The 20,431-nt window shown below is 46.9% G+C and overlaps 1 long non-coding RNA gene across 1 annotated transcript in view; it reads left to right on the plus strand.

The window, feature by feature from the left end:
* The window catches only part of LOC141099000 (uncharacterized), a 141,406-nt gene extending 135,473 nt beyond the window's left edge, over window positions 1–5,933 (plus strand). The window contains exon 3 of the long non-coding RNA XR_012234405.1: window positions 5,652–5,933. This is a non-coding gene — a long non-coding RNA (uncharacterized lncRNA). The remainder of the gene's footprint in view (window positions 1–5,651) is intronic.
* The last annotated feature ends 14,498 nt before the right edge of the window (window positions 5,934–20,431 follow it).

Genomic DNA, 20,431 nt, shown 5'->3' on the forward strand with positions numbered 1-20,431 from the left:
AGGTTACATTGTCCACCCTCCCGGCACCACCTCTCAATGGCTTTCCTCATACCAGCCCAGTAGAACCTCTCTCGGAGCAATGCTTCCAACTTCTTCCATCCGAAGTGTCCAGCTCCATTGTGGTATGCTTCCAGGACCATTGATGCCTCTCTCTTTGGGACTATCACCTGCCAAACCAGCTCATGAGCGCGGGCATTGATGCTCCTCTGACACAGCTTCCCTTCATAAATGAACAGCCGGCCTCTCTCCTTCCACAACTGCTGAGTTTCTTCAGGACCATCCGACTCTGGACGTGAGTCAGCTCGGGTCAGCAGCTCCTTCATCAGGCGGACTGCAGGGTCACTATCTTGTGTTTCTGCCCAATCATGCTGGGGCAATGGATTCAGGGTGATCTGATTCTGGTAAAGGACCTTTCCAACTCTTCAGTCCATTCAAAGGTGGAATTTTTCTGTTTGGTCTTCTTGGACTGCCCCACCAGATGATTTTTCATAGGGGTGGCTATTTCAGTAAAGCCTTTGATGAATCTTCGGTAGTAGCCTACTAGTCCAAGGAATTGGCGTACTTCATGAAGGTTGCTGGGTTTCGGCCAGTCCCGGATGACTGTGACCTTATCAGGATCTGGTGCCAAACCTTCTGCACTGACCACATGACCGAGGTACTGCACCTTAGGCTTCAGGAGGTGGCAGTTGGAGGGTATCACCTTCAGGCCAAAATTGGACAAAGCTTCAAACACTTCAGCCAGGTGTCCCAGATGATCTTCATAGGTTTTGGAGAAAACAATGACATCATCCAGATACAACAGGACTGTCTCAAAGTTCATGTGTCCCAGGCAGCACTCCATCAGCCGTTGAAATGTTCCTGGGGCTGTGCAGAGCCCAAATGGCATATAATTGAACTCACAGAGACCCATTGGAGTGGTAAATTCTGTTTTCTCCTTGTCTGCCTCTGCCACGGGAACCTGCCAATACCCACTAGTGAGATCCAAGGTGGAAAAGTAGTTAGCAGTTTTAAGTGCAGCTAATGATTCCTCAATTCTGGGTAATGGGTATGCATCTTTATGTGTAATGCTGTTAATTTTCCTGTAATCAACACACATTCTCATGGTACCATCCTTTTTCTTTACAAAAACTATTGGAGCTGCCCATGGGCTACAACTGTCTCTGATAACCTCAGCTTCCTTCATCTCTCTCAACATACTCTTAGCACATTGATATTGTGTTGGGGGTATAGGTCTGTACCTCTCCTTTATGGGTGGATGGTCTCCAGTGGAGATATGATTTTGAATCCCTTTTGTCTGCCCAAAATCTAGTGGGTGTTTGCTGAATACCAGCTCATACTCTTGTGTCACTCTGTAAACCCCATTTTTCTGGTATGAAGTTGTAGAGTCAGTTCCCACCTGCAGTTGCTGGCACCACTCCTACGGCGGCTTCACAGAGCAATTGTCCTCCACCTGATGGGATGAGACCAAGGGTTCTGCTGCCTGCAAAGAGTTGTTATTGACAGTGAGCAGCTTGGCAACTGTGGCGTACCTAGGTATAGTGGCCTCCTCTTCCCCACAATTCAAAAAACATACAGGTACTCTCCCTTTTCGTACATCAACCACCCCTCTGGCTGTCAGGACAGTGGGCCTGCTCTCGGAGTATACTGGTTCTACCAATGCCTGGTAATCTCTCCCTCTAAGACCTATAACTGCCCGACACCAAACCAACATTTCACATCTGGGGGGTATTGCAATGGGGAAGAGATCACTCACTCTGACGCTGCCAATTTCTCCACCAGAGAGTTCTACCTGTTGTCTTTGCATCAGGGCTCTGATCTCCTTCTGCGGGACTCGTTGTTCACTGGAACCAGCAGTGTCCGCCACCTGTTGCAACAAGACAATAACCTCGGACAGACAGTTTTCAATTACATTTGTACCCAGAGTCATCATGGGATTACATTCACGTCGGTCAATATCAACAACTATCAGACCTTGAGACTTTAGCTCTACCCGACCCACTTTAACAGTAATTTCTTTACATCCTATCTGCGGCAAAGACTGACCATTACTGGCAACTACTGTCAGTTCATCAGTTGGGCCACGGGTAAATTCTGAATCAGCCCAATACCTCTTGTAAAGAATGTACGGCATAGTGGTCACCTGGGAGCCAGTGTCCAGCAAAGCGTTCATGGGGATGCCGTCAATCACCACAGGAAGGATTGGTCTCCCTCCCACATACTTGGCTCTCCAGTTCCTTGGGCCTGGGGATCCAACTCCTGGGGGTTGGCCCTCTGCCCCATGGGTTGCTCGTTTAAAGGACAAAATCTTGCAAGAAGACCTGCCTTGTAGCAGCGATGACAGATGGGACGTCCGTCCTGGTCATAGCGATCGCTGTTCCTTCCTCAAAGTGGCCGGGTTCTCCTCCTCCGGAGCCACGGGACATCCTCTGGACTAGAAGCAAGCTGGATCTTTTCTTTGGAGGACACTTGCAGGGACTGCACGGTTTTCGTAAGTGCAGCCATCCCTTTGGTCAACTCCTGGACCTGAAGACGCAGCTCCTCAGTTGGATCTTTATCCAGAGTCTGTGCATCAGCCTCCACAAGGATGGAAGGAAAAGATGTGGCTTCCTGATGGTAGGTGATCACTGGGTGCCTAGGGGACGCTGGACGGCTGTCAGTGGATTCCTGCAGTACCAGAATAGCCCTGTCCTTAAAATCAGCAAAGTCCAGATGAGGGTTTTGCAGGGTTATGATACGCAACTGTCCTCTGTGGGTACTGGATAGGAGTCCTTCAATGAACTGCTCCTTTAACAGTTTATCTTCCTCCTTCACAATGTCAGGATCAACTTGCTTAACTGCTCGAAGCACCTCCTGCAGGTTGAGAGCATAGTCCCTGATACTGTCCTGCGCCTTCTGTTTACAGCCAAAGAACCTCATCTTGATTTCAGCTGCAGTGCGGGTGTCAAAGGTGCTTCTCAACTTGGCCAGAATCTTTGCAACAGTCTCTTTATCAGTATCCTGCCAGGCCTTCACTTCTCTCTGCGCTGCACCCGTTAGCTGTCCAATCAGGATATTCAGTTTCTGGCTTTCAGACAGAGGGTATACTTTAAACAAACTGAACAGTCTCTCTTTAAATTCACTAAGGGTATGCAACTCACCCAAGTTGGTAGCCAGGCCACTCCCGGTACGTAGGGCATGGACAGTGGCATTATGGAGACTGCTGCGGCGATCGCTCCTCCTTGCGGTGCTGCAGGGTTGGCAACGGCACCTGCCGCTGCATTGCCGTCTGGCGTGGACATCCTCTCCCCCCTAGTTAACGTTAGCCAGGGCCGGGGGTTATGTGAGCTCACCAGTGGCCGCTTCACAGGCCTGACGCTCCGGGCTGTAGGCCTCAGCTCCTCCTTCTCTCGCGCACTGTCCTCTCTTCCCGCCCGGCACTTCACTTCTTCGCGCTCTGTGGCAGGCTCCGCCCACGAAGGCTTGTCCCTTTTATTTCCCGCGCGCGCCAAGCAGCGCGGCAATGGCGGCAATTGGTGCCAATTTCACACACCGTCTTTTACACAGTCTATGGCACACAGGACCAGGGGGGTACCGGACTCCGTAATCCTGTTTGTGACGCCAAGTTGGATCGCCCCCCCCAGGGCTGTGGGGAACTCGGTACCGGGCCGGTATCAGTGGGATGTGTCTGCATGCAGATCCGCTGGGACTGATGGTATGGTGCAGCAAAGATGTAAAAGCTCCCCACAGGTGAAGCTATAGTCCCAGGGCAGTGTAGATGTGGTCAGCATGGGGATGTAGCGGTGCCGGAAAGGTAGGAAGCAGACAAGACATAACAGGGTACAATTTCTGTACATTTACTTAGTAACTGCAGTCCAGGGTCCTGATTACAGATGGTATTGGAGCAGGCTAGCCAGGAAGCAATTCAGGGATTCTCTCTCAGCAGATGGGCTGTGCAGTCTCCTTCCTAGTGCTTGGTTGAATGAAGTACTCCTAGTACTGAATTACACTGAAGTTCCTCCTGTCAGATGTTCTCAAGAACCTCATTTGCACGGCAGACAGCTGTAGCCTATCTCGGGGGCTACTTTCTCCTGAGTCCCGGCTCTCTATCCAAGCTGTTGTTGTGCTCTCAAGTCTTAGATGGGAGTAGGGCATTTACAGACTCCTACTCCTCTGGTATCTGTTGTAGGACCATTAGTATCCGTACAACCGTGGAGACCAGGCTCCAGTTATTGCGCTCACTGTGAGGGAGCTCTCCATTCCCAGCTCCACCTCCAGCTTCTCTCTACACGTCTGTACACTTCACCCTCTGCAGACTAGCTAACCACTCCTTCCTCTTGGCCCTCAGAGAGCACTCCTCCCCTTAATCTCGGTTCAGAGTTCCCCCTGCTGGCCTGGAGTGGAACTGTGCTGCATGCATGGATTGACTATGAGCGAGACCCATCATTGCCTCCAAGCCTGGCATTACCCTCCCCTGGAGGAAGGCAAAGCCACTGTGGTGACCGTACTGCTGGGGGCGCCACATTTGTATGCATATGAGTCCAGTGGGCGGTACTACTCAGTGATTGACAGGTATCTCTGCATGCACCATCATACAGGAAAGACTGTCAATTACTAAATAGAACCATCCACTAGACTCAAATATATTAGAGATTTCATTTAATAAAATACATGATTTACTGAAGCTTTTCCAATAAAAATGTATATCAACGTCTTCTGTTCCTCCTACTCTATAACAACCTGTCTGCAGATACCATTTTCCATGTAACAGGTTACCTTTATCCATTATACTTATCTTTTATTCTCAGTTTCAAAATACAACCAAATTACAATAATGTCAGTGTAAGTGAACATTTAATATTTTCCTTAACCCCTTCCTGACATGTGCCATACATGTACGGCACAAGTCGGAATTGGGTGTATGGACTGAGCTCACTGAGTGAGAATACCCCATACTTAGCAGGTGATGGCTCTGCCCATGATTGTTGACCAGTTAAATGCCATTGTCAAACTCTGACCATGGCATTTAACACATTGCGTGGAGTCACCAATGGGTTGCTGTGACAGCAGGTGGCCTGTAGTGCCATAAGGAGATTTTTAAGAACAGTGAAAAGTGGGAAAAAAAGTTTTTACAAATATAAAACCAAAAATATATAGGTTCAAACCACCCCTTTTGCCCCATTAAAAACAAAAATAATAAAAAGTAAATGTGTTATCAGTGCGTTCAGAAAGCTCTGATGTATCTAAATATAAAAATAACGTGATCTGTAAACACCGTTACCGAAAAAAATTCAAGAACATCGAAATTACGTTTTAATTTTGTCGCTGCAATACCGGCAAAAATGCGATCAAAACATCATGTCTATCCTAAATGGTATCAATAGAAATGTAGTCTCACCCTGCAAAAAATAAGCCATCACACAGCTACAGCGACAAAAAAATGAACACTTTAAGTGCCTCAGAAAATGTCAACAAAAGCCCTCCAATATTTTTCTGCAATGTTCTGATCTTTTTTTTCACCATATTTGGTATCGTCGTAATTGATGAGCAGAATCATATTTCAAAGTCATTTTTATCAAAAAATGCTCAACATAAAAATAATTCTCAAAATACAATGTCACTATTGCATTTTTGTCACAATTTCTTACCACTTGGAATTTTTCTCTGTTTTCTAGTACACTATACAGTAAAATGAATGGTGTCTTTCAAAAGTACGACTTGTTCGGCAAAAAACAAGCCCTCATATGTCTATGTGTACAGAAAAGAAAAGGAGGAAAAATTGAAAACGCAAAAAGGAAATTGGCTGCTTTGTGAACGGGTTAAAGGATGGATAAAGGAATAGAAACTTTAGATGGACACGATTATTTGTTTTGCTGCCTAGTTCCCATTCGTGTGTACAAGTTTACAAAGTGTCTATTTTAGGAAATAATTAAAATAAGGTTCTTGATTTGTATTAACTCTGGGAGATGTCTTTTATAGCTAGCTTTCTGTGAGGCATCAGGATCCTGTCACTGCACAGCAGGAACCTCAAGCCTTGCATTCAGCAGTCTCCCATTCCTCTCCAGCCACAGAGGAGGATGCTCAGCAGAATCATCAATCCAGGTGCTCTGCTCCGACCAGCTCTGTAGGTTTGGTTGCTGCTGTCACCTCTGGTCCAGCTATAGCAATGCATGCTGGTCAGCAGCAAGCTACTGCAGTGACTAAGTCCTCATTTCGGTCCACTGAGCATGCCCGTGGGACGATCTCACAGGTCCTTCTCCAGCTCATATTGGACCATCAGAAAGGTCAGGAAGGTTCTGAAAGGACGCTGCTATAAAAGGTTTGCATGGCCGCTCGGCCATGCGCTAGTATAGACTGCATTAACAGACTATGAAGAGTGAGTGTTGTATGCATGTATGAATGTCTCTGGAGAATGACTCATTAAGAAACCCCTACCCTTGGTACGCATGTGTTGTGCAGCCTAGCCTGCCCAAGCTTAGGTGTAGGTAGAGGCAGAGTCTGAGCCTGGCATCAGTGTCCATCGCTGGCTCTGCACGCCACAGTGCACGTGCTCAACACTCCACCATAGTCAGTGCCACACCCCAGAGGCTCAGTCGCCACAGCTGTACTGCACCTTCTCCTAAGGTGTGGTGCACCACCATCCAGGTAAGTTGGAGGCTCCTGACCACGCTCCAAAACTCACACCCCACACAATAGAGTAGTTCAGCAAAACCACATTGTGGCTCCTTGCTTAGAGAGAAGCAGAGCACCTTTGGTGGTTCCCTGCTTGGAACACTAGACATGCCGGGAGGTGGGTGGAGTTCAGAATATATATATGAGCGAGATGGTTTATGATTACAAGACAGTCAGTCAGTCAGTGAGTGAGTCGGAGAGAGGAAGCCACTCGGGAGGAGTGGGGATTCCTGGAAGAGGGATGGAGGAAGGAGTGCTGCAGCTGCCTCAGTGACCTGAGCCAGCTGGCACGGGAAAGGAAAGAAGGAGAAGGACATTGAACTGAAGCCTGACCTTACATAGAAGGAGAAAGACAAGTACAGAACGTAGGAGTAAAAGGGAACACAGAGGACGTGGGTTAGAGGAAGAACCCTGCCTAGAAGTTCTAAGCGCAAGGCCGGGGCCCGGTCCACGAGGTTGTATGGACACTAATGGTTCTGCAGCAGACACCGGTGGAGTAGTGGGCTATAAATGCACTACTCCCATCTAAGACTTGAGGGCACAACAGCAACACGGATAGAGAACCGGGACTAGGAGTAGAGAGTCCCCAAAGCAGGCTACAGCTGTCTGCCGTGCAAGTAGAGTTCTTGGGAACATCTGTCAGGAGGAACTCCAGTGTAACACAGTACTAGGAGATCTTCACACTAGAGGAGACGTTCAGAAAAGGCACATAAGTTGGTGGAGTGTGGAAGGGAGCATTCCATCTTGCCTGGAGGTTGACTGAGTCCCTGACCCGGAGGACACGGCACAGAAGCGGGCACTACAGACTGTGAGTAAAGCTTTGGAACAACATGCCCTGGTGTCCTCCATTCCTTCCTGCGTCCATCCGCCTGGCACTGCTAAATCCCCTGCGCCGGACACGACACCATCTAAGTGTCCCCACATCTACACTGCCCTGGGACAACAGCCCTGCCTGTGGAGGCCTATAACATCATTGCTGCACCACACCATCTGTCCCGGAGGATCTGTCTGCAGCGTCGGCTTAACACCTCCCTTGCTGAACACCACAGGTGGCGTCACAAACTATTCATCTAACTACATTCCACCATTCACAACATCTTCCTATTACTTGGGCGCCCAGGGCCACGGTCCGGGTCACCGCCGCTGTGACACATCCCACTGATACCGGCCCGGTACCGAGTACCCCACAGCCCTGGGAGGGCGACCCATCAGCGTCTATAGTGGCATCCGCAGGTGCGACGCCACGCGCCTAGAAGGTCTAGAGGGACTCTGACCCTGTTTCCTTGGGGCAGAGTTCTGTGACCGCATTCTGTGAGCTACCTTGCTGAGCTCTGTGAGCTTTAAACAGGCTCCAGCATTTATGTTCTGCGGTAGTGTGGCTCTGTGAAGCAACAGAGTCCGCCCCAGTACACACCCGGTGACACTAACCCATGTGTGTTTTTCTATTATACCGCCATATAGCATCTGCCATTACTGAGCAGCAGTTTACCACCCCGGCACGGTGGACTGAACGCACCTTATTACCATCTTTTAATATTTGGTGCATTCCGTCAGCCCTAACACTTTCCCAGCTTCCATTATAACTTTTTTCTCATTCATGTGACCTCTTTGTTTGTTTTGAATCGCTACTGCTAAATTACCTTTGCATTCCAAGAAGATCTGTCATTCGAAAAAGCAAGGAAGTCCAAAATGTAATATTTACCTACAACTTTCATAATTGTTGGATGACAACCAAAATTATGAAAACTGATAAAAGCTAGTATCCAAAGTGCAGATCTCTTAGGCTATGTGCACACGCTGCGTTTTTTGCTGCGGTTCCGCTGCGGTTTTGGCCGCAGCAGAACTGCAGCAGTTCTGCAGACAGTGTACCGTAGCATGTTATCCTATGGGATTTACAATATCTGTGCACATGCTGCGGATTTTTAACTGCGGAAAAGCTGCGGTTTTGAATCCGCAGAAAGAAATGACATGTCAATTCTTTTCTGCGGATTCTGCTGCGGTTTACCATCTCCTCCATTGTAGAGGTGATAAACCGCAGGCCAATCCGCAGGTCATTTTACCTGCGGTTCCGCAGATAAAAAATCCGCAGACCAATCCGCAGAGTGTGCACATAGCCTAATACAACATTATAAAAATCTTCTAAATGTCGTGTGATGGGTATTAGGCCATTACATTCCTAATCTTTGATCTTTTCATGCTGCATTTGCACAACTATCATTTAATCATGATAATTATGCTATGGACAATGCAGTCACAAATGACGAACATTATTCAATTGGACACATGTATCATTCTTCAAAGTTGATGTTAGACGCCAGTAATCTTTATTATTCAACTCTACCTCCTGAGATTAGGCATTCATCATGAATCTGGTCATAGCAGACTCTGGAGGTAAGATGGACATTTTATTGGACAGCATGCATGAGTTTGACATTTTATTGTGACACATGAAGCAGGCTGACATTTTATTATGAATAAATAATGCATGGATATGATTACATTAGCTTATATGCAGTGGATAGAAAATCACGCTAATATATATTATGAGTTAGAACAGCATTTAGAATAAAATCCCATATGCTCATAAGTAATAATTGCCTACATTTCTATGCAGAATTATTCTTTTATGAATTTAAACTTACTTATTCTGTATTTCTAGTTTGTGTCACAAATGTGTGATACAATTAAAACAAAATATTTGACTGTATTTATAAATTCCTTATTGCTGTTGTGCTAGTGGTCCCCTCTAGTTCTTGAATATTTGCTCTACAGTGATGATGTTAAAAGACCACTCCAGATGTTTTTTTCATGTAGTGCTGGAATGGTGCTATTAATCTAAGTTCTCTGCCCCTAGTACTTTCCACACCAGCCACTATCTTCATGTTTTATCGGCACTGCTCTAGTCGATCACCAGAAGATTATGACCTACTGGATTGATTCAGCATTTGCTGGAGCTGCCTGAAAGTCACAACTCAATGTTAATCTTTGAGAGGCAGAATGAGGCCAGAACGAGGTTCTCAAAGACTTACTGTTAGGTGTCGGGTTCCTGCCTCTGCACGGGAGGAAGCCTGAGCCTTGCCTTCTGCGGTCTCCCATTCTGTTCTGGCTGCAGAGGAGGCTGCTCAGCCAAGGCGTCATTCCTGGCATCTTGCTCAGGCAAGTGCTGTCAGGTTGGTTGCTGCTGCCACCTCTGGTTCAGCTTTAGCAAATCCTCACTAGCCATCAGCGAGCAGCTCCAGAGTCTAAATCCTTTTTGCAGCCTACTGAGCATGCCCGTGGGTTGACCTCTCATTGGAGGTCGGAGTTCACATGCTCAGGTCCTCAAGCAGCTCAGATTGGACCATCAGGAAGGTTCCCGAAGGACGCTGCTATAAAAGGTTTGCATGATCGCTCGGCCATGCACTAGTATAGACTCTATTTGCATGTGTGATGATGGATGTTTGAGACTGGTGACTGACTCATTATGACTCTCTTCCTCTTGTTGTGCTTGATCATAGGGTTTAGAGTCAGTGCCCACTAGTGGCTTGGTCTTGCGCCACTGAAGCTACCTAGTCACAGCACCTCACGTAGCACCATACAGTGCCGTTTTGTTCAAGGCAGCTCTGTACTGAGTTAAGTAACTGCATCTGCCAGTGCGGCGCCGTGTGCAAGTCTAGCGCTTTCCTCGCTAGTTCGGGTGGTTAGTGTCATTCGCCAGAGCAGTGCTGTGCGCACGTAGTGCGCTTTATCTATTTATTCGTCTCTTCCTGGCACCGCAGGTGCAGTGCAGAGCACTAGTGTGTCTAGAGGGACTCTAACCCAGTGTCTCAGGGGCAGAGTCCTCTGTCTATACACTAGCGCTTACTTTGCCGAACTCTGTGAGCATAAACAGGCTACGGCATTTATATTTGGCGGTTGTGAGTCTCTGTATGGTAACAGAGTCCGCCTCTGTTCACACTGGGTGAAGCTATCCCCCTCTGTTCCTCTATTATACTGCCATCACCGAGCAGCAGTTAACATTTCTGCACGGTGGACCCCGGGCTGCGAGCGCACCTAAATACCATCTTTATTATTGGGTGCATTCCGCCAGCCCCTAACACTTACATTGAGAGCGTGTTTCCATTTACCTCTGACTTCCAGTCAGTCAGAAGTTGCAGCCACAAGATGGCGGCGTGGGATCCAAGTGGTGCAAGGAAGAGCTGAAGCCTACGGCCAGTGCATATAATAATGTTAGGGTCAGAGAAGTTAATTTTAGTACTAGAGTTGTGCTACTAAACAAAAATAATAAAAAAAACCCCTCTGGAGACGAGCTTTAAGCACATCTACATCGCTCTACAGTCAATCACTTGCTTCAGTGGTCTTTTTCTGTACATGATAGCATCACGATTTCAGTCAGTTATTGGCTTCCTGTTATGAGAGAGAGAATATATGACATTTAAGTTCCTATACTTAGAATAATATTCAGCTAAAGTTTTGTGAAGACTAGATATGTGTGTATCTTTGAGTGCTACCTGGCATTCCTTATCTAACGTATAAATAAAGGTGCTATTATCCCTTTCTTCTCTGGTAATGTAGAAAAGCAATGTTCATGGTCAAGCAATATGACCAACATATGTGCTATTCTGCAAACTCTGTACTTTACAAGCCTTTATCTTCTGCTATTTAAACTCGAAGAGTTTGCATTGGGGTAGACAGGTGATTATGCTGAAATCTTGTCAAGCCGTCATTCTGTCTCCATGGTGGCATCTAATAAATGCGCTAAGCAGCTTCCGAGTTGTAACAACTTCCGTCCAGTTGTAACTGGTGACGTCACCGCACACCTCTTGCCATGTTAACCCTCAACACACCACTCCTCCTCAACACACACCTCCTCAACACACACTCCTCTCACCTTTCACCATCTCCACTCACGTCCCCCCCTCTTTCACTCCACATACGACCCTTTCTCTCACTCCATCTCTCATACTCACGCCGTCATCGCTGCTGCTCCAAGATCCCCGACAACTTCTTCTGCCGGCGCCATCCTGGATCCAGACGTTGTCCAAGCCGGCAACATGTTCTTGCAGCGACGCCATCTTGAGTATCATGAAATCCCGCGATACTCAAGATGGCGTCGCCGCAATAACATGTCGCCGGCGTGGACGATGTCGGGATCCAAAATAGAGTCGGCGAAATCTCGCGAGATTTCGCCGACGCCATTTTGGATCCCAACATCGTCCTCGCGAGATTTCGCCGACACCATAAGATGTCGGGGATCGTGGAGCAGCGGCGATGATGGCGTGAGTATGAGAGACGGAGTGAGAGAAAGGGTCGTATGTGGAGTGAAAGAGGGGGGGCACGTGAGTGGAGATGGTGAAAGGTGAGAGGAGTGTGTGTTGAGGAGGTGTGTGTGTTGAGGGTTAACATGGCAAGAGGTGTGTCACTATCCTCCCGATGCGATAGCATTGGGCCTTAATCTAGTGATCAATAAAGAACAAATTATCTTACATATTCAGGTCTGGATAAAACCAGACAGGCCTAAATACATCTGCACTCACCAGGGTGCAGCGGACCCAAGTAAAATGGCAACTGCACAGGTGCAATAATACCAAATGAAATAGCCAGCCTACAATCAGGTATTGGCCATGTGGTACACCAGTGCAGAAAAATAATCCGCATGTGGCAGTGTTCACACAGGGAATGCAGGGCTTCTGGTTCACAGCCTCTTAGTAACACCATATAGGGGGGCTGCCCAGTGCTAACTAGAATGCATCCCGTGTGAACAGAGGCCACAGTAAGCAGAACCATTTGGGCCCAACTGCACCCTGAAAAAAAATACAGTGCACAAAAACATATCAATATATGTAAGGTATTGGTTGATATTATGGCCATAATACGGAAGCTGGCAAACTGCGTCAAAGTTCCTTACACTTGCCAGTCCTACTCTAACATGAAAACCTCAGAAAGAGTAAAAAATCCTCCAAAAAAATTCAAGATAAAACCAGACAGGCCTAAATACATCTGCACTAACCAGGGTGTAGCGGACCACTAATTCATCAGGTATTTAAGACTTGCATTAACAATTCACTTCACTTCCCCTGACAAAGACGTGCTGTTCACATCGATACACGTGGGGCCTTGATCCTCTGTCCAGTTGCACTCATGTGCCCAGGATGATTTTATTGTCTGCTGTTCCTCCACATCTCCAGCTCTTTTGGTGCTTGGTAGATTGCAGCGCTCATTTTGGCATTGCTTTATGGCTGTTCTGTTTTAATCTCCAGGTATGATCCTGTTCTTTCTACCATTGAGTTATTCTGGTTCTTCTCAAGTGACAGCACTGTCTGCTTAACTTCAACATTAACTCATTCATGCTCAGCCATGGGAGCTGCTATTTAAGTGGCACTCATATTTGGAGGGACCTCATCAGGCCCGGATTGGCAATATAACCAACCGGGCATTTTCCCGCTGGGCCACTGGCCGCTTGCCAGCTGCTGCGGCCACTGTGGCTCCTGCCGCCGGCCCTCTGCGGGCACAGCGGTGATAGATTCAAGTTCCTCCCGCACTGCAGGGAGATAAGCCACCACGCCCCCCACGCACCCCATCCTCGCCGTAGCATGAGACCCCCTCCCCCCCGCAGCCACTCACAGCGTCGCACTCGCTTGCCTGCTCGCTCTGTTCGCAGGACCTGTGATGAGATCACAGGAGGGGAGGAGTCAGGGGTCACATGATCAGGAGCCTTTGTCCAGACCCCCGATCATATCACCCCTGACTCTGCCCCTCCTGTGACCTCATCACAGGTCCTGTGCGCTCAGCCTTGCCTCTACCGTCTGCAAGACTCTGCTTTGCTGTTGTCATGGTGCTGGTTGAGGTAAGTATGTGTGGGGTCAGGATTTACAGTGTGGATGTAGCAGAGCTGTGTGTGTACGAGGTGTACGGAGCGGAGCAGTGTGTACGAGGTGTACAGAGCGGAGCCGTGTGTGTACGAGGTGTACGGAGCGGAGCCGTGTGTGTACGAGGTGTACGGAGCGGAGCCGTGTGTGTACGAGGTGTACGGAGCGGAGCCGTGTGTACGAGGTGTACGGAGCGGAGCCGTGTGTACGAGGTGTACGGAGCGGAGCCGCGCGTGTACGAGGTGTACGGAGAGGAGCCGCGCGTGTACGAGGTGTACGGAGAGGAGCCGCGCGTGTACGAGGTGTACGGAGAGGAGCCGCGCGTGTACGAGGTGTACGGAGAGGAGCCGCGCGTGTACGAGGTGTACGGAGAGGAGCCGCGCGTGTACGAGGTGTACGGAGAGGAGCCGCGCGTGTACGAGGTGTACGGAGAGGAGCCGCGCGTGTACGAGGTGTACGGAGCGGAGCCGTGTGTGTACGAGGTGGAGCCGTGTGTGTATGAGGTGTACGGAGAGGAGCCGCGTGTGTAGGAGGTGTACGGAGAGGAGCCGTGTGTGTACGAGGTGTACGGAGAGGAGCCGCGCGTGTACGAGGTGTACGGAGAGGAGCCGCGCGTGTACGAGGTGTACGGAGAGGAGCCGCACGTGTACGAGGTGTACGGAGAGGAGCCACGCGTGTACGAGGTGTACGGAGAGGAGCCACGCGTGTACAAGGTGGACGGAGTGGAACCGTGTATGTATGGAGTGGAGCCATATGTGTACGGGATGTACGGAGCGGAGCCAAGTGTGTACAAAGCATACAAAGAGGGCTTTTCCCACGGACACAGGAGTACACGGCGGAGCCCCGAGGAGCATTTTAAAACACACACATGACGTTCCACCTGAAGTGATGTGCTGGAATCTGACCGGAAATGAGATAATTTCTTGAGGAAATTGTGACGAAACCAGGAATGCTTCAGATCCATCACCGTGTCCTCCTCCGACAGCACAGACAGCAGGATCGCCTTGGAATCGGGGATGTCGGCCGTGTGAGCGGATCATGATAGGTCATGCATCGGGAGGCTCAGGTGGGCACTACAATGGGAGCCGGGCTGCTATAGTATCTTTGTAGAATCTTTCTTTATTTCTTTCTCTCTTTTTCTTTCTTTCTCTGTTCTTTCATTCTCTCTCTGTTCTTTCTTTCTCTCTCTAATCTTTCTTTTTTCTCTCTCTGTTCTTTCTTCCCCTCTTTCTTTCTTTTTCTTTCCTCTCTTTCTCTCTGTTCTTTCTTTCTTTTCTTTACTTCTTTCTTTCTCTCTCTGTTCTTTCTCTGTCTCTCTCTGTTCTTTCTTTCTTTCCCCTCTTTCTTTCTCTCTCTGTTCTTTCTCTGTCTCTCACTGTTCTTTCTTTGTCTCTCACTGTTCTTTCTTTCTTTCCCCTTTCTTTCTCGCTCTCTCTGTTTTCTTTTGTCTCTCTCTCTCTGTTTTCTCTCTTCCTTAGTGCCAGTCAGTGTGCCCATAATGCCAGCCACTGTGCCCTCAGTACCAGTCAGTGTGATCAGCAGTGCCAAATGGGTGCGATTAGGTGTGGACATGGGTCCACGCCGCAGTCTTTGTCCGTCTTTCCCTTCTTCAAAAGTTGGGAGGTATGATAGGGGCGGCTATGACCAGGGGGTCTGGTTGCCCAATAGAGAGCAGTTCTGCCAGGAATTCTGTAATCATGCATACAAAAGGGGACAGCGCTTTGGGAGGAGTACTGTACCTAAAAGCAATAAATAGGACTGAGCTGAAATACTGGGCACAGCTGTGACTACATGTTATATAGTCGTGTTAATCTCCTCTCACTTCTTGTAAACTACAACTGTACAAAGATATTATATAGTCACCATGTGACTAGTGGGCCTGTGTAACTTCAAATGCCAGGGCTGAATTTTAGTCCCAGTCCGGCCCTGGACCTCATTGTGTTTGCATTTTGGTTGCAGGGCACTTTTGGAGACAGTTTCAATTAGATTGTGATTGTACACTTTCATAACTTGTTATTCATGCTCAGCATTTATTGTTTCTCCATTTTTTGATAATTACATGTTACAATCCAGGGGCCATCTGTTTATTGCATTGCATTTATTGCCTGTGATTATTATATCACGCAGGGGGGGACGACTTTGCTTTGGTTTTAAGTATGTTTTAAACTGTTATTGTTAATAAAGTTTTGCCTTTTTACTTAGTATTGTGGTGTGCATTCCCTACAGTGGTACTTTTTCTTGTGTTGTCCATTTTGCCTGCCACTGGCATTGCACCCGCTTATAAATAGACCAACCCTCATCAGTAGTGCACCTAGGCTTCATTATTGAACTTGTATAAGACACTCACCCACATATCCACTCTCTCTTTCCCCGTGTGCTGACTTCTGCCATCTGTGCTCTCTTCTTTGACCTTTCTACCCCATGTGCTATCCCCCTTGTCATGTTTCTGCAGTAAATTGGATAGCCATCCTTTTCTTTGATGGTATATTCTTGGTATTTTTTTGATGTTGGCATTGATATTTGCTTTTTAAAGGGGTTTCCCCACGAATGAAAGTTCATTTTAAAAATTGTCTGTGTCTGACCGTGTACAGAACATACCACAGCTCCTGGGCAGGGGAGGAAGCAAAAGACAATACTGACATTTCAGCAGGAGATCGCAGAGGATACATTTTGTGTGGTAAAATATTTTTTAAAAACAGTCAGTGAAATATTTTACCTCACAAAATGAATCCACTGTGATCCCCTGCTGTAATGTCAGTATTGTCTTTTGCTTCCTCACTTGCCCAGGAAATGTGGTAGGCTCCGTACACGGACAGACATAGTCAATTTTTAAAATTAATTTTCGTTCGTGGGAAAACCCCTTTAATGTGACCGGCTTCCTCTGCCTGTAGACACGTCACGCATCTGCCGTCAGGATCAGCCGAATGATTCACTGCACCTGCGCATAATTCGCGCAGGTGCAGTAAATCAGACCACCGTCATCTTTGTGCAGACAGATAGCAGCGGTCACATTAAAACTGTGCATGCACTCCTCCTGTTCAAAAATGGAGGCTTTCAGTGAATCATTCGGCTGATCCTGGCAGCAGCGCTTTTGCGATGGTGTTCCGCTGGTGTTACCGCGCAAAAGGCTGCGTGAGTGTTTGAGTTTGTGAGAGTGTGAGTGTGTGAGTTTGTGTGAGTGTGTGTGGTGCAACGGTGCTCCGCTGGTGGAATCACACAATAGGTTGGTACCAGCAGCAATTTCCATATTGAGACACCCATCACTTGGGTGTCCCAATATGGTGGCCGGTGAGCTTCCTCCGTTTGGAATTCTGGGATACGGTGACATCTGGACAGAACAGGAAATGAAACCATTATTAGGCAATTATAAAAATAGATAAAGGATTTTTTAATAGGTGTCTGTGTTTTCTTTACTATTTGACTATATGGGGTAAGTAATAGGGGCATCTGATAGTGATGAGCGAGCACTAAAATGCTCGGGTGCTTGTTGCTCGGGTCAAGCAAATTGGAATACTCGGGTACTCGGACAGAACAACGAGCCCAATGTAAGGCTATGGGAGACCCGAGCATTTTTAATGCGATTCCCCCGGGGGGGGGTCCTTTAAAGGTCTAAAAACATCTGAAAATGATGGAAACACTGCTCAAATGACCAGGGGACATTATGGGGATCACCCCTAGAAGCATTTATGACTCATAGTTCACAACATTGTCAGAGTTTCATGCCATTTTTACCGGTGAACCAGAAAACATACCAAAATGAAACCAAAACTGATTTTGCTGGGAAATATGTTAAGGTACATCCTTTCCAGGTTAATGACTTGTATATAAGGCAAAATAAATAACCCCAGATCATAATGTTCCTCTACCACTTGGTCTATGTTCAGAAGCAGTGTTTTTGAAGCATTTTTCAACTTTAACATTGCTTTCCACCAATACAGATGCATTCACTGGGAAATGTCATTGTAACATTTAACAACCCTAGCTGGCCATGTGGTGTGTGACACATAAGCCGACACATCTTGTTTCATTTATGAAGGAGGGACTCTCAAAGTCACAGAGCCTATTTTTACTGGGGCATCAGGTGGAATTAATCTTCTTAAAGGGTCATTATTTTACAGTGGGTCTCCTAAACTGTTATTGCCTATGCAGTGAGTGGATGGGCTGTCAAGAATTATGACACACCCAATACACCTTTCATGAGAGGTCCAGGAGGGCTTCCAGAAAAAAATGTTACATTGAATGCAAGGCCTGGCTTGCCCCAAAGTTAAATGCACCCCAATAAGCTTTTGAAGCCACGTACTGGATGGCCACCAGAAAATCCATTTCACATTATTCATTTTGTAATCCCAAACCCTTTTATTATGCATTGACTGCAAGGCCTGCCCAGCTACCAAGTCATACGCACAACAATATGCCTTTGAACCCAGGTACTGGATGGGCCCAGGAAAATCAACTTCACATTATTCATTTTGTACTCCCATTCTGTTTTCTTATGCATTGACTACAAGGCGTGACCTGCTCATTTAGGTACTGTTCACATGTTCAGGTTTTAAATACATTAGATAGGGACTGCTCCATTAAGGGTTACCGTGACGAGGTGGAGTAGCTTGGAATACATTTTTTGCAAAAAAAGTATCGACTAAATACCCTGTATTTATTATTATCTTTCTGCTAGCACTGGCTGACTACTGTTATATTTTTTACTACTGTGTATTTTTGCACATTTGTCATTCTATGCTTTCTTTTTGTGTTTCAGTCAGTGGGTGGTGTGAACACTGTCCGACGGACCTGTTCACATATGTGCATGTCACATGTGTTTTTAATCCATTATTTCCTTGCTTATGCATGGTTTGGGAGATCCCCACCCCTCTCTTGTGTGGCATGCACATAAAAAGCTATCTTACACCACGTGCCCACACCAGGAAGCGCCTGTCTGAATCCTGCTCATTTAGGTACTGTTCACATGTTCAGGTTTTAAATACATTAGATAGGGATTGCTCTGTTAAGGGTTACCGTGACGAGGTGGAGTAGCTTGGTATACATTTTTTGCAAAAAACTTATCGACTAAATACCCTGTATTTGTTATCTTTCTACTAGCACTGGCTGACTACTGTTATATTTTCTACTACAGAGTATTTTTGCACGTTTGTCATTCTGTGCTTTCTTTTTGTGTTTCACATCCACACCAAGAAGATGAAGGGCTAGATATATATGGCCAATATATCCTACAGGTAGCAGCAGCAGCAGCAGCACCAAAACACAGGAAGGGAATGGACCCTCTTGAAGTATACAATGATATGTATATACACACATACAGTGCCTGCAGGCCTTGCACTGATGTGTATAGAGTGACGTACACTACCCTGTCTACCTAACACTGGAACCTATATACTCCGGAATTAGTCCTTAGATAGACTGTTGGTTTATCTGGTCTTGAGTAGTTTCCGATGGTAGACCCCACATTGACTAATAAATCCCCAATTCTGACCCTATCTCGGCAGCATCTCTCCCTACACTATCTAAATCCAGAGCTGAATGCGCCGAGCAGGGCGGCGTTTGGTCTCTTACACCCCTGATGATGCTGTGTGGCCAGCCAATCTCTGCACAACCAGAATAAAGATGGCTGCGGCATTTCATTGCCTGGCAGACAATACCTGCTTCGTGATTGGGTCTCTGAAGTCCACCAAAAAAGCTGGGTGGAGACCCGAGTTCTTGCTGAGCAATTCCGGAAATACTCGGTGCTCGCTGAGTACACCGAGTACCCTGATACTCGAGCAAGTAAAGAGTAGTGGCAGCACGTTCGCTCATCACTAACGTCTTATTGATGCCTCTCCATTACTAACCTTGGGGCTTGATGTCACCTGAAATATATAATATGTACAGTGGGAAAATAGTATTTAGTCCGTCACCAATTGTGCAAGTTCTCCCACTTAAAAAGATGGGAGAGGCCTGTATTTGACATTTTAGGTAGACCACAACTATGAGAGTCAAAATGAGAAAACAAATCCAGAAAATCACCTTGTCTGATTTCGCAAGATTTATTTTTCAAATTATGGTGGAAAATAAGCATTTGGTCATTAACAAAAGTTCATCTCAATATTTTGTTATATATCCTTTGTTGGCAATGACAGAGGTCAAACGTTTTCTGTACATATTCACAAGTTTGGCACTCTCTGTTGATGGTATGTTGGCCCATTCCTCCATGCAGATCTCCTCTAGAGCAGTGATGTTTTGGGTCTGTAGGTACGCAACATGGACTTTCATATCCCCTTAAAGGTTTTCTATGGGGTTGAGATCTGGAGACTAGCTAGGTCACACTAGGACATTCATATGCTTCTTACGAAGCCACTCCTTTGTTGCATTGGCTATGTGTTTGGGATCATTATAATGCTGAAAGACCCATCCACATTTCATCATCAATGTCCTTGCTGATGGAAGGAGGTTTGCACTCAAAATCTCATGATATATGGCCCCATTCATTCTTTCATGTACACGGATCAGTCGTCCTGGTCCCTTTTCAGAGAAACAGCCCCAAAGCATGATGTTGCCACATCCATGCTTCACAGTAGGTATGGTGTTCTTTGGATGCAACTAAGCATTCTATCTCCTCCAAACACGCCGAGTTTTGTTTCTACCAAACAGTTCTACTTTGGCAGACCATGTCACATTCTCCCAATACTCTTCTGGATAATCCAAATGCTCTCTAGCAAACTTTAGATGGGCCCAGACATGTACTCGCTTAAGCAAGGGGACATATCTGCCACTGCAGGATCTGAGTCCCTGGCAGTGTAGTGTGTTACTGATGGTAGCCTTTGTTACGGTGGTCCCATCTCTATGCAGGTCATTCACATTCCCCGTGTGATTCTGGGATTTTTTCTCACCATTCTTGTGATCATTTTGAACCCAAGGGGTGAGATCTTGTGTGGAGCCCCAGA

This window comes from Dendrobates tinctorius, unplaced genomic scaffold (assembly GCF_039654945.1).
Source record: "Dendrobates tinctorius isolate UK_male_01 unplaced genomic scaffold, ASM3965494v1 ptg000097l, whole genome shotgun sequence".
Lineage (NCBI taxonomy): Eukaryota > Metazoa > Chordata > Amphibia > Anura > Dendrobatidae > Dendrobates > Dendrobates tinctorius.